Below are 15,398 nucleotides of genomic sequence, written 5' to 3'. Positions count from 1 at the left end.
TAATGAGTATCCTTAACAATTAAATGTTTCTTTTTTCAGATTATTTGGTTTTATTGGACTTCTTGATTTTATTTTTTGATGAAAAATACTCAGAGTCGTGAGACGGGTAATTTGTTATATAAGACCTATTGTAAGCGCCTGAAAACAAAGTAGTTTCGCCGCCATTTTTTTTTCAAATCATAATAGACGTCGTTGGTTATAAAGAAGGTGATAAGTTCTGCAAAGCTACTTTAAGTTCACTATGAGGCCATCAACATAAGAGAATCAACAAATTTGACCAAAACTTAATCAAGCATACAGCTTGATACTGTATCTTTTGTTATTGTTTTACTTGTACATATCTTCATATTTATTTACTATACCATTTAATGTTGGATGACGAATAAGGCCCTTATCATACTTACCCTTAAAAGCTTGACATACTGGATTGACATAATCTTTTGTGGGAGACCGTTCGTATGTTGACATATAAATGTCTTTTTGTTTTATGATCATAGTATATGTATGTTTATACTTGTTTTTACAATTCTTGTAGAAAACATACAATTAAGAATAATCTTTTAAAGTGCCAACAGTATTTTCGTCTTTTAAATTTATAATTTTCTTTTATTTCTCTTTCTCTCATTTAGCATGTCTAGTATAAATAGTCAATAAACCTCAAAACAAACATAAGAAGTTTGTTCCTGACCCTGATCATAGTTCCAAGTAATATCTGAATTATTTTTTGCTATTAAGATTTTTTTTTGTAACAAAAAAAAATGTTCCGGCGTGACATTTGTTCCGCTGGAACTTATTTCATAGGAAATATGTTCCACCGGAATTTATATCACAGAAAATTTTTACCCGGAATATATATTTTAAGAAAATATGTTCCAGCACTGTAAAATTTGTTCCGGAACTAATTTTTTTACTAAATGTTAAATAAGTTCCGGGTGTTATAGATTTACATGATGCATTAACTTTATATCAAGCAAAACATTCTATAGTTGTACCTGACAAGTTTAATATTCAACATTGAAGTCTTTAAACAGCACGACAACGTTCAAAATAAGGTAAATCTTTGAGAAATTCAAATTAAGTCAGCATATATATTGTACGTAGATAATATGATTAAAAAACAAATGCACAACTATGATTAACAACTGCGATAAATATTTAAAACACAATATTTAATTTTTTGTCTCGCCTTGACGGAGTCAAAAAGCGAGACAAAGGTATGCTGTTTCCGGCGTCGGCGGAGTAGTCAACAATGTATTAGTTTGTGATTAGGTCTAGTTTATGGCGAACCACAAGTGGTAGGTCAATCATATTTGGTATGCAGTTGTATTAGCATTGGCACATCTCATTTCCATGGAGATTATTTGGCCTTGCCCCCTCAGTCATGGTCTATTGACTTTGAAACTTTTGCTTATTTTACATGTATTAGTTTGTGATTAGGTCAGTTTATGGGGAACCACTAGTGGTAGGTCAATGATATTTGGTATGCAGTTGTATAAGCATTGGCATATCTTATTTCCATGGAGATTATTTGGCTCCCTTAGTCATGGTCTATTGACTTTGAGAATTTTGCTAAGTTAACATGTATTAGTTTGTGATTAGGTCAGTTCAAGGGGAACCATTTAGGGTAGGCAAATGTTAATTGGTATTCAGTTGTATAAGCATTAGCAAATCTCATTACCATGGAGAATATTTGGCCCGCTCCCTCAGTCATTGTCTATCGACTTAGAAACTTTTGCTTAGTTTACATGTATTAGTTTGTGATTAGATCAGTTTAAGATGAACTGCTAATGTTAAGTAAACGATATTTGGTATGCAAATTTATTGGCATTTGCAAATATCGTTTCCATGGATATTATATAGCCTCACCCCCTCTTTATGGTATTGACTTTGAAACTTTTACATAGTTTATAAGTTAATGTTTGTGTTTAGGTTTGTTTAAAGGGAACGACTTATAATAATTCAATGGTATTTGGTATGCAGTTGTATTAGCTTTGGCACATCTCATTTACATGGAAATTGTTTAGCCATGTACCTCAGTCATGGTTCATTGACTTTGAATATTTGCATAACTTATGAAACATGTTAAAGTATTGCTATTTTAATTTCAACATTTGCATAATCAAAATTGCAAAAGGATGAGACATATTTCTGTGATAACAGTTTATCTACAAATTCTGATATGAAGTAACATATGTTGAATTGCAATATTCATAAATAAATGATTGATCTATAAAAAAATTCTGACGGATTTTTCTTATTCTTCGCTTATCTGCCTCATTAAATTATTGTCATTTGGATATTTTTGTATGGATAATGTAATTAAACATTTTGCTATACTCCACAGAATCCATATTGGATGTTTACACCTTTTATTTATTACATTATCAATATAATACATGTTTTTATAATGTACTTGAATTATAACTTTAAGCTCACTGATAACAATGCTCAGTATAAAAGATAACTTGTATAACCAGTGGAACATATTTCACAGACAAGGAACTTATTTCACCAGGTAAGGAACAAATCTCACAAACCTGGAACTTATTTCACTAGGTAAGGAACAAATTTCACAAACCCAGAACTTATTTCACCAGGTAAATTGTGGAACTTATTTTATAGAGATGGAACAAATCATATAGAAATTATCTGTGAAAAAAGTTCTCCCAGAATATATTTCCTGTGATATTTGTTCCACTGGAACTTTTTTCACAGGAACTAATTTTGGCTCACATATTCACAACTATTCTATATATTATAGTGAGACTTGGGAGGATAAAAAAATTTAAAATGTTGTAATGACATGTCCATTGAAGAAGACCGTAGATTGAACTTTAGAAGTAAATTGTCACGTTTTGTTTGTTGCTTAATTGGGTTGCTGTCTAAATTAATTATGTATACTTCACATCTCCTTTAAAATCATTCATAGAAATTAAACATTGCTTAAAATATGTTAGCATACATCGTCTGAGAGTAGTTTTTTGCTCTTCTTATATTCCCTTTTAGATATATTTTTAGTCTTCTGTTCTTCAACCTCTGCTATATCTTGCTAGGAAGAGCTAGCTAGGTAGATCTAGACAACATCCAACTCAGCCAAACGATCTTGGGGTGTGTGTGGGGGCACTTATTATGTAATGAGTGGAAAGGATGAGTCGCTGGGATAGGTCACTATTTGAAGCTTCATGAAATTGCATGAGGTCGAGAAATTTAGGTGAAATATAACACAAGGTTGATGATTGAATCTGAAACTAATCAGATGTCGATATTTTTTTACAGATGCAATTAAAATCACCAGAGATTGTGTATATATGTCTCTAAAATCACTTTCGTAAATGTTTAAGATATTTGTCAAATCTATTTACTAGTATCTCCCCATGAAATAGCGTAACAATGATAGCTATGTGCAGGTATATATACTTATTGTAAAAAATATATGATAGCTAGGGTAACTGCATGTATGTTCTTTTATCATTCAATATATATAGTCAAATGCGTTTTGTTAAAATATACTTTTTCACTCATTTGGTCTTTTGGAAAATGTTGTTTGTGCTGTATTTAGACCCCTCTACCAAGGAATTTGTTTTGCATGCACACGTATAAAAATTGCGGTTTTTATCCAACGCAATCATAGGTTTGAACGTTGTTTTCAATTTAGACTTGTTTATATTTTTTCGTTTGGGCTTGTATTATATTTGCCTTCGGACTTATATGATCCGTTCATCCTATTTTGACTCTTTCAAAATTCAAGAGTCTATCCTAAATTGAGGTAAATTATATGGCCTTCAAAATACCGTTTCGATTCCTAACATCACTGAAGAGACATTAATTGTCGAAATCCGGATATGGTGTACAAATGTTTGCACCTCATGTTTGCGGTATACCATCTTTTCCGCAAGTTTATTGTTTTCTGTTTGGTAATAAATTAATGATAAGATCTAATTGTTACATCTTGTGATCCGTTTATTTGTCAATCGCCAATGGCAGTCAGCAGGGTTTAAGCACATCAGTTGTTCGACCTGCTAGTCAAATGCGTTTTGTTAAAATATACTTTTTCACTCATTTGGTCTTTTGGAAAATGTTGTTTGTGCTGTATTTAGACCCCTCTACAAAGAAATTTGTTTTGCATGCACACGTATAAAAATTGCGGTTTTATACGTGTGCATGCAAAACAAATTTCTTTGTAGAGGAGTCTAAATATATATATATATATATAAAGGGTGGGGTATTGGATGTCTCAGCTGCTCACCTCTGCCATAGAAAGGTCGAAGTGCCGCCGCCGCCGCCCCCGCCCCCTGAGATAAAAATTCTTGTGTAAATTAATATTAATCGAACAGAAATTATTTGATATCTCCGTTTTAAAATGTTTGTGTTGCCTTTAGATTATCTTACTGAGTAGGGGGCCTCGGTGGCCGAGTGGTCTAAGTAGTTACTACTGTAATAACTAGCCAGTCAACACTGAGGTTGTGAGTTCGAACCTCGCTCGTGCGGGTGCACTCGACTCCAATCTTAATTGACTAGGATTGTCAGTTTTCCTATCGAAGGTCGGTGGTTTTCTCCGGGCGCTCCGGCTTCCTCCACCAATAAAAACTGGCCGCCACGAAATAGCCCAAAAGCGGTGCTTAAAAGTGGCGTTAAAACACCAAAAATCAAATCAAATCAAATTTTACTGAGTATAAATAAATATAACCTAAGAAAAAGGCATTTTCCTAAAAGTTTTCTTATGTTTTCACGTATAAAATGTACGTAACATGAAATAATCACGTGTGTGTTTACAAATCTTCAGGAGATTTGGCTATTTATAGATAAGTGTTACCTGTGTACCGATATGCATGATTGGTAACCAGGCAAATCTATTTACTAAAATAAAGAGTTCAGATCCGACACTCTACGGGATTAAAAGACATTTACTAGGTTTGAATTGTCCCAACCAATGAACGAAATTTAATTATGACAGCGTCAGTAATATCTTCCAATTAGATAGTAAGAAAGCCTTCAGCCCGCAGACTGTCCATCGTTCAACTCTTAATACCGTCTCCGAGGAGACGGTAATAGAAAGTAATCAAACAGAACTCAAACTATAGGAGATGTGGAATAAACTTCAATTTGACAGCATCCAAACGACAAAAACGCCATAGGTAAATCAGATATGTCTTTGAGTAAAAGCCAATTTCTATTGTTTCACTGTTTTTATTTCAAATAGCGCAATTAAACAATCACTTTTTCCAAATATATTTTTTCTAACAAAGCATCAAAGAAAAGATCAACAGCCCTTTTATCATTACTACTTAGCAACAAGGAAACATAATTTACCAGTTAAAGATTGGTTGGATCAATTTTCAAGGTGATCAGACATTACACAAGAAGAGCGCGTGCCCCGTAAAAATGTTAACTTGTATTTGTAGTATTTGTATTTTTATCCATCTGATGAGTTAAGCCTTTTTCAACTGATTTTTATAGTTCGTTCTTATGTTGTAGTTACACCACTGTCCCAGGTTAGGGGGAGGGTTGGGATCCCGCTAACATGTTTAACTCCACATTCTGTATGTATGTGCCTGTCCCAAGTCAGGAACCTGTAATTCAGTGGTTGTCGTTTGTTTATGTGTTACATATTTGTTTTTTGTTCATTTTTTGTACATAAATTAGGCCGTTAGTTTTCTCGTTTGAATTGTTTTACATTGTCATTTCCGGGCCTTTTATAGCTGACTGTGCAGTATGGACTTTGCTCATTGTTGAAGGCCGTACGGTGACCTATAGTTGTTAATTTCTGTGTCATTTGGTCTCTTGTGGAGAGTTGTCTCATTGGCAATCTTACCACATCTTCTGTTTTATGATAACTTTTAAATCTCTTAAGATTTTCGAACCAACTTTGAACATATTTTTTTACATTATAATAATCAATCTTAATTTACAATCTTGGTGCATATTTAACCTTTCCATTCATATCCTTAGTTCAGACGACATAGTACTATTGGCAGAAAGTGCTGATGATTTACAGAAACAGCTGGATTCTTTCAGTGAATACTGTAATATTTGGAAGCTTAAAGTTAACTAAAGTGATGATTTTTTGTAGAGGCAGAATGCCGTCAAATTTACATTTTTATATAGCTATAGACGGCACTGACATTGAAAATATTAAAAGAATTTAACTATTTGGGCATATTATTATCTAGAACTGGTAATACTAAAATAGCACAGAAACACCTAGCAGAAAAAGCCACACAAGCTATGTTTAAGGTGTTGAAATCAGGCCGCATACATAATCTTTCCACTCAGTGTCACTTAGATCTTTTCTATAAAGTTGTGAAACCCATACTTTTGTATGGATGTGAAATTTGGGGGCATGGTGATGTTGAAATTATAGAAAGAATCCATCAGAAATTCTGTAAACTTCTTTTGAAACTGAAAATTCCACACCTAGCTATATGGTATACGGAGAACTTGGTAGATATCCTTTAAATTAAAAATAGTATCTTATTGGTGTAAATTAGTATCTGCTAAAGAGACTAAGTTATCTTCTATCGCATATACACTATTAAAAACACTATTTACTGTTAATAATGTATGTACATTTTTTGTGAGTGAAGATAAAAATATATTGGATGAATGTGGTTTTTCAAATATTTGGATTTCTCAATGTTTTGGTAATGATATATGATTAAAAAATGCACTAAAGTTGCGATTACAAGACCAATACAAACAGTTGTGGAATACACAATTTCAAGAGTCTACATAATCAGTAAATTATAGAATTTTTAAGTTAGAATTAAATTTTGAAAAAAAATATTTTGATATGTTGGATATGCACGAAAGTATTATTTTATGTAGATATAGAACCACAAACTACAGACTCTCAATAGAGACAGGGAGGTGGAATAATGTTAATAGAAATGAGAGAAAATGTCATCTTTGTAATATTGGTAGCATTGGAGACGAATTTCATTATCTTCTAGAATGTCCATTTTTTAACGACAGTAGAAAATTATACCTTGATAAGTACTATTTGGCTTATGTTAATACACTAAAGTTTAGAAAATTGATGAGCAAATTAAACAAAAATATAGAACTAAAAAGATTATGTAAGTTTATAAAGTGTATAAATAAACATGTGGGTCTTCCTAGCTAAAATGTATATTATTTGGAAACCACTGTATTGTATATATGTTTTGTAAATAGATGCATATTCATGTACATATTTTGCACTCTCTCTGTACCTATGTATCTGCAATGGTTATGGGAATAAAGATATTGGTATTGGTTTATATGAACTCGTCAAGCTTCGGTGGATTCAATCAACACTATGATAACTGGACACATTATACAAAAGTCGGCGCGTGCCATGTAAAATATTAATAACTCTTTCATTTCTAAATACATTTACACCAAAATTTAAATATATGCTCTTTATTTACAACATTATCATACTGAATGACCTTGGTACTTATATGACTGTTCCATCATGGGCTTAGTGCAGTTTTCAGAGCTTAGTGCACCAAGGCGGCCTAGGTGGTGTTTAGACGTACCGGGTAAATCAGTCTTCAACAAGAAACAGGGGCGTGTTTTTTTGTTCTTCGGTAGTGAGCCAGAAGAGGTCCATTTCTGTTTTTTTGCATAGGGAAGATCTTCTGGCCCTCTTCCACCTCTTCGTTTTTGATAGGTAGTTTAGACGGCAGAGGCACATAACAAACATGGCGTCGTTTAGTCTAAATGACATTAATAAATTTATGAATGCAGATATATTGGAATGTGAGCTGTGTTATTAACGTTTTTATGGTATGACAGTCTTAATAGGACATCCCTGTATGACGATAAGCTGGATAAATATAAGAACTACACGGACAATAAAAGTTAAGGGACGACTATTTGATATTCTAGGGAAGGGATTTTGATTGATTGGTGTTTAACGCTACTTTCAACACTAAGTTGGGCTATTCCGTGGTGGTCAGTTTAAATTTATAGAGGGCATTATTAACATTTTTAATCTGTCGCTTATTATGCATATTTTTCAGCTCTAAATTACCAGCCCACCCCACTAAATGAATGAATATCAAATGGATTTTCTTCTTATTTAACACAAGTTTAATTGGTTGATTGTTTGTTGCTAATTATTAACGCCCAGTGACAAATATGTCATGCATGTTCAGGACTCGGTTCAAAACACGAGTTTAAAAGTCAGGTAAATAAATAAAAACGAAGAAATGTATGATTGCTAATGAGGCAACTATCCACCGGAGTTCAAATATGAAGTGGATGTAAGCAATTATAGACAACCGTAATTAAGGCCTTCAACAATGACAAAACCCGATACTGTCAAAAGGCCCGACGTGAAAAGTGTGAGAAACAATTCAAACGAGAAAACTTATATTGTAATTTTTTTATAATTAAAATGTATCATCCACATGAAGGGGCGTAACTCCTAATATCATTCTGACACACTAAACGGATCTTAACCCGATCTGAAAATTTTGAACATTACTTTTTATGTTTGGTCTGAATTCGTCTAAAACCGTCTTAACATATCTAGTTTAACAGCTAGAGCCTTCTGTCTTGTTTATCTTGACATGAATGAACGGACTGAACACGACATATCTGAACAGCGTCTGAAAGTCTTAAAAAGTCTTAACGTTTTTCCCTAGCGGTAAATTCAGTTGATTCAGACTTGATCAGACCAAAATGACCGTTTCAGACTGAAATCTTGCTACTAGTGGAGGTAGCAACACCATAAAACATCGAGATCCAGTTGGTTAAAAAATGAAAACAAGTTATATATGTCATTCGTCCGCATTGGTTTTCTTGATTTACCTTCATTAAGAACGCTCAAAGCCGAATATTTGAAAGGCAAGGATATATAAGGACCGAAAACGTTGAAGAGCTATAAACCAAAATGGACTTTAAGAAAATAGACAAATCTATCTAAGGCCAACTATTCCTGATGGAGTAGTCACCTTTCTGTATAATTTCAAAATTTATAAACGAGCAATTTTAGATTGTTTGTTTTAAATCATTTCAATACAGCTGTACAAACTACTGAGCTGTTCATACCCTCGTGGACTTATAGTCCACCAGTAGAGGTATTGACTCATTGCTGTAAAAATGAAAATTTTATGCGTCCGAAGCACTTTTCATGTTAATTATTCTTTTCTGCTTTCCGTTTGTTCAATGAGAATAAACTTTAACTTGTCAAGTTAGGATTAAGACATGTCTATAATTTAACTTTCTTTGCTAAATAACAATAAATAAAAAAAACAGATTTTAATTTACGCTTAAATTGTAAATACCTTTGCATGAATGAGTAAACCCAATCCATTATATCTCGTTTCGGAGAGAATAATGCAAATCCTTTTTTGTAACATTCGTCTCTGGCGTCTTCCCATGACATCTGCATTGGAACTCCTACACTGTCTCTCATTATTGTGTAATTTATGCTTTTGTATTCTGTCCAACATGCATGCAGTTCAGCTGAAAATATATGTAGCTCACCTCTCTGAAAACAGCACAACCTCAGTTTTTTTTGTGAAGAGAATATTCAGCTTTTGAAAATATTTTGTTTGGCATGCCACAAAACCAGGTTCAACCCACCATTTTTTTCTTAAAATGTCCTGTACCAATTCAGGAAAATGGCCATTGTTATATTATAGTTCGTTTCTTTGTGTGTTACATTTTAATGTTGTGTTTATTTGTTTCGTTGTTCTCCTCTTATATTTGATGCGTTTCCCTTAGTTTTAGTTTATAACCCGGATTTGTTTTTATCTCTATCGATTTAAGAGTTTCGAACAGCGGTATACTACTGTTGCCTTTATTTGTTACAATAATTTCGTTACATAGTTGGTGCCTCCAAAAAGTGCAAGTTATCTGTATGTTGCCTGTGGCAAGGCACAATCTATCCATACCCAGATATCGATTTCTATTAATGTCTCATAGTTCGTTGCAGAGGCCTCGGTGGCCGAGAGGTCTAAGTAGGTACTACTGTAATCACTAGCTTATCAACACTGAGGTTGTGAGTTCGAATCCCGCTCGTTTGGGTGAACTCGACTCCAACCTTAATTGACTAGGATTGTCAGTTTTCCTATCGAAGGTCGGTGGTTTTCTGCGGGCTTCCTCCACCAATAAAAAATGGCCGCCACAAAATAGCCCAAAAGCGGTGCTCAAAAGTGGCGTTAACACACAAAAAATCAAAAACCATAGTTCGTTGCAGTTGAAAACTTATGCAGGCAATACATATGTTAGTATTTTTTCTCGTCATGTGCGTACATTAATCATTTGCCACTAGACCATTTGTAGACGGTTATCAAGCATTAATAAATCAAACCCCGGACTCATAAACTGTCTATGTAAAAAATCAAATCTAAAGAAATACTCGGAGATTTGATAGTATGATAAAATTGATATCATTTGAATTCACCAGAAAACATAACTGTTTATTTGAGCTTTTTGAAGTAACTTCTTACATATTTTTATATCTTATATCTTATATCGATATTTTTGTTATTTTACTTTTTTCTTAAAATATATGACCCGTTATTTGTCACTAGTACTGAGCAGTAGCTAATCATATTTTTTGGTATATATAAAAACACATACCAGTTATGGTTAACATGACTAACTGCATGAAGAAGAACATCTCCAATCAACTGTACCTAAAACTAATAAAAATTAAATGATGTAAAACGATGAACGGTAAAAAATGACGTATTACTTCATTACTTGGTATGCCTGCACATTTAATAAGTTAATGAAGGGCTTTATGAATATTGACGTGTTTTCGAGAGATAAAATTTAATAAGAACAGCTTTATCGTCTTACACTTAATCTTATCACACAAGGAATGAAAACATGAGAATAGTGGTGCACAGAACGAAAACAATCTTTAAAAAAAATCATGTTTTAACGCTGTGCAATCAACTTTGTATAAAATGACCAGTTGATATGCATTTTAATTTAAGACATGATTTCATATAAATCGAAATGTATATAAATAAAATCAATTGTTTTGTTAACATTTTTTGTATAATATTTTAAAGTATTAAAGACAATAGAAATTATTTACCGACAGACAATACATCTGTTGTTGTAAACAAAAGGTTAAGCACATATGCAAACAATCAACATTTTATGACTTCCTCATTGTAAAGTAACTATTGTTTTGTAGATATTTGAACACGGAAATCACAAAAAAATCAATATCATAAAATCACTATTTTCTAACCTTTGGATCTTTTAATAATTTGTGGTTGCAGTATAAGACGTGAATGACATCCTTGAATAAAATATCTAGTAAAGTTTTCTTTATATTTCACATGACTATACCTTCATTTACAATAGATTCTGTTCCTTAGCTCACAAAACATATTTAACCCTAAAAACAACGTGTTAAAACAGAGTGTTTGCAATGTGTACGCTTATCTTCCCTATTAGATTTACCTTTAATTGAAATAGTGTGTTTGTGTAAGGTAGGGGAGTAAGTACAATCTTTTAAAAGAAATTACTACACAGTTAGATTAATGATTAATATGGTACAGATAAAATGCTGTTGGTATCTGAAATTGTACTGAGATAATTTGAACACATGACAACTTTTATTCTGAATATCTTTTTAAAGTTAATACAGATGGTTATAATTTACAGGAAAAAGTTTCGAACGCCTTTCAGTTTTCTTAGATGTAACCGGCTATTTAAATTGTCAGTATGTTGTTATGTTATTACGTTACAGTAACACCAGTAGCAAGATTTAAGTCTGAAACGGTCATTTTGGTCTGATCAAGTCTTAATCGCCTTGATTTACTGCTAGGGAAAAACGTTAAGACCGGTTTAGACTTTCAGACTCTGTTCCGATATATCGTGTTCAGTCAGATCAGTCGGGTCAAGATAAACAAGACAGATTCTTCTAGCGTTCAAATAAGACTTGATTAGATCACGTTCAGATAAAATAAGACCAAAGGTAAAAAATCTGTTTAGTTGCTGTAAGATCGTGTTCAGTCGTGTTAAGATTTTAAATATTTTAAATAAAACGAGCGACACTTTATCATGGCTGTGTTTATCAGGGGTTACTCCCCTTTATGAATAAAATCGGCATAGCTAGGAGGATATTCTTTTGTGGTCTTTTTATGTAATACTGTATATCTATTTCATTAAATAACGTATGCAAACGTACAATTCATTTTTTCCCGATAGAATTTTTAACATTTAATTGGTTATATAAGAAAAGATTAATTGTCTTAACCGGGAAATGTGTTAGTCATTAAAACTTTGCAGTCGTGCTTTCTGACATAAAGAAGTCCTGTATTTATTCATTCCGCCCGTAAAGATATAATAAGTAATATATCCCAAAGATGTTCTGAAATTTTCTTATACATTTTTTGTTTCTAATGTAAAATAATAGTTCTGATCCATATAAAATTTGTCAAGAAAAATATATTCTTAGTATCTAATTTACTTTAAATTTTTAAATATTATACAGATGACAGTTGCTTGGTGAAAGTTATTTACATTTCAATAAACGGATTATCTAAGCAGTCAACCGAAACGGGTTGTCATAAACTATCTAAATAATTACCCATGCAACGCTTATGATGTTTTATCTATGGACGTAAAATGAATAAAGTTCCATGTTTTATCTTATATAAGGATTTACCGGGTAAAATTATTACATTGACAAATAAAACATTATTTTTTAAAAAAAAATGCAACAAGAATAAGAATATTTTAAGATTTTAGTTGACAGTTTATATTTACCATTAGGTACCTATAAAGACCGATTTCGATACCTCTCTTGATTTTTTTTTTATCATCAAGTTTTTTTTTAGCAAGAACTAATACAAGAATAAATCATATAGAAAAATATCAAACAACGATTGATAAAATCTTGTGTACGGTTTATATTTCTGTTTCGTATCAGATTTTTTTTATAACACCAGCGTTACTTCTCATTTAAAAAACAGTGAGATGCTTACTTGCTTTTTCGAAATTGACCAAAAAGCTATAGAATAACGTAGCGAAATGACTACATACTTAAAGATTATACCTTTGTTTTTCCATTTTGAATTGTTTTACACTAGTCATTTTGGGGACCCTTATAGCTTGCTGTTCGGTGTGAGCCAAAGCTCCGTGTTGAGGCCGTATTTTTAATCAATAATTGTTTTATACTTTGTAACTTGGATGGAGATGATTATTTGGCACCCATACCACATCTTCTTATTTACATTAACCGGGAGCAGTTTATAATATTTTCATTTCGATAAAAAGAAATATGCAATTCAGTAAATCAAATCGATTTGTACCATATTGTTACATTCAAAAGTCTTTAACTGAAGTAAATGATTGATAGAAATACATTATTTGTATTGCATCGCTCCTAAAATAATGTCCAGTGTCAAATATTACACATCGATGATCACTTAGATGTTCAACTGATTCAACCAAAAATTAAACTTAGGACTAGGATCAAATGCAATTCATTACGTTACAATTGTATCCAATATTAATATTGCTAATAACATTCAGTCGAGGAAAAGACACATGTGACATTGATATGCATTGGTTTGTTCTAGCCTGATACGGCGAGCGCGTGTCGACAAAAAAGGTCATGTTAACAAGAGAACAATTGTTGTGAATCAGAGCCAAATTGACCTTTGTTCCAACTTTACTCATAAATAATGCGTGCTTGTGGACAAAAGGTCACAGACGAAAGGTCACAATTCAGTTTCTGAGACTATTTTCTTTGAAAAAGAGAAAATACTTATTTAAAAAAATATATTTTGTATGTATCTTGAACTATTGTATATATAAACCAACTCTGTAAACAAATGTATTAAATGAACAAATAATTGTTTAGTAAACAGCTTATCAAAGTGGATTGGTACCTAAACAGCTTCATGGTGCTAAGAAATATTATATCATTTGCATGATTAAAATTTAATAAATCTTCATTTACCAAGGCTAATGAACAATTTCATAAACTGTAAAAAGAATATATGTAATACAAAGTAATTTTTCAAGATATTTCTCTTACATACTTAAACAATTGTCACTTCCTGTCCTGTGACTTTTTGTCCTGTGACTTTTCAGTGTTCGCTTACTGTTAAGAATAGGACCTCTCTTACCCAGGACCTCCCTTACTAATGGAGAGAAAGCTGTCGGGACTACCAATCCTAAGTGTTAGAGAGAATAAAAATTACATCAGTCATTCTCAATTTTATATGTTTTGCGTAAAACAAAACGGTTTTAAATGTTGAATTTAAGGAATGCTCGGATTTAAAAAAAAAAATCTTTTTCGTTTGCTTTTCGTTGAAATCATCCTGAATATTATGTAATATTGTACGCTGAACATTCAACGATCATGGCTAAGCATGTGTTCTTCAAAATGCAATCTGTAGAAGAAAAAACACGGTTTTAAATCATGTACATTGGAAATCAAGAATCGTGTGTCGTGTTCGACCTATAATCCTTTATTAAATAGTCGAAATTGACTATTAATATATAGTTTTGTTTTGCACCTACGTAACTCTATATATGCATGTATTGCCACTTTGCTTGGAAAAATTATCATATATCTTAATTCTCTTTCAATAACATTTCCTTATTCAATTTGCTACTCGTCTACCAAAAAAAAAAAATAGATATTGTTTCATTTTTGCCATTTTGGTTATAATAAGTTCTTGGTAGATGTATGTCCTTTATGATCTCTCAGGTAAATATCAAAAATGAGTCCTGAGTTTTGACGGTTGTGAATTAAGGATTAGTTACTTTATGGAACACTTATTTCCTTGGATGGTAGTACAAACTTGTATTTTATCCTTTAAAGTTAGTATGCCTGTTTAGTAATTTACAGTTTTAAGGAGAATTCTCCGTCTTTTGCAAATAGATGAAGAATAAAATGAAAATTTGCTTTCGATTGCATTCAGGCAGAGAGAAATATGTTTTGTTATATTTCAGACGATTTTTAGTACGGATATTAAACTATAATTCTTAATCTCTTCCAATTTACAAATATAATTTGGTATTGTTTTTTCTGCAAATGGTAGAAGAAACTTGTATGTTCTAACTTTTTCAGAGGTCTGTGAAATCTTGAAAATATGACGTTCCCGGAAATCACAAGTCGCTATATAGAATGCTTGTAAAATTCAGAAACTTGCAGTACGCTCATATTTAATACTTTTCTGTTAAAAAAGAAAGTGTAAAAATAAGAAGGCGAAAACGGGAAAAGGGGAGGGTTGTTACACGAACACTTTCTTCGCAATTTAATTCTAAACGAATAGTGATTATCTAACTTTTTGTTCAAATATCGAATACACAATCAAATCTCTAACTTATCCACGCTTGCAATAACCTTTTTATTGACAGGTTTCTGCTGGCATTTGATTGGACAACAGTTTAATGTAGGAGTGACAATCTATCACATTTAT

At 32.2% G+C, this 15,398-nt stretch overlaps 1 protein-coding gene across 1 annotated transcript in view; it reads left to right on the top strand.

Moving 5' to 3' along the window:
- Positions 1 to 2,151: 2,151 nt before the first annotated feature.
- Positions 2,152 to 15,398, top strand: part of LOC127712505 (uncharacterized) — a 151,818-nt gene continuing 138,571 nt past the window's right edge. Inside the window, exon 1 of the mRNA XM_052218981.1 lies at positions 2,152 to 2,515. The gene's annotated coding sequence lies outside the window, so the exon portion shown is untranslated. The remainder of the gene's footprint in view (positions 2,516 to 15,398) is intronic.

The sequence above is a fragment of the Mytilus californianus genome, unplaced genomic scaffold (genome assembly GCF_021869535.1).
Source record: "Mytilus californianus isolate M0D057914Y unplaced genomic scaffold, xbMytCali1.0.p SCAF_8, whole genome shotgun sequence".
Taxonomy (NCBI): Eukaryota; Metazoa; Mollusca; class Bivalvia; order Mytilida; family Mytilidae; genus Mytilus; species Mytilus californianus.
This window is presented reverse-complemented; position numbering and strand designations above follow the sequence as displayed.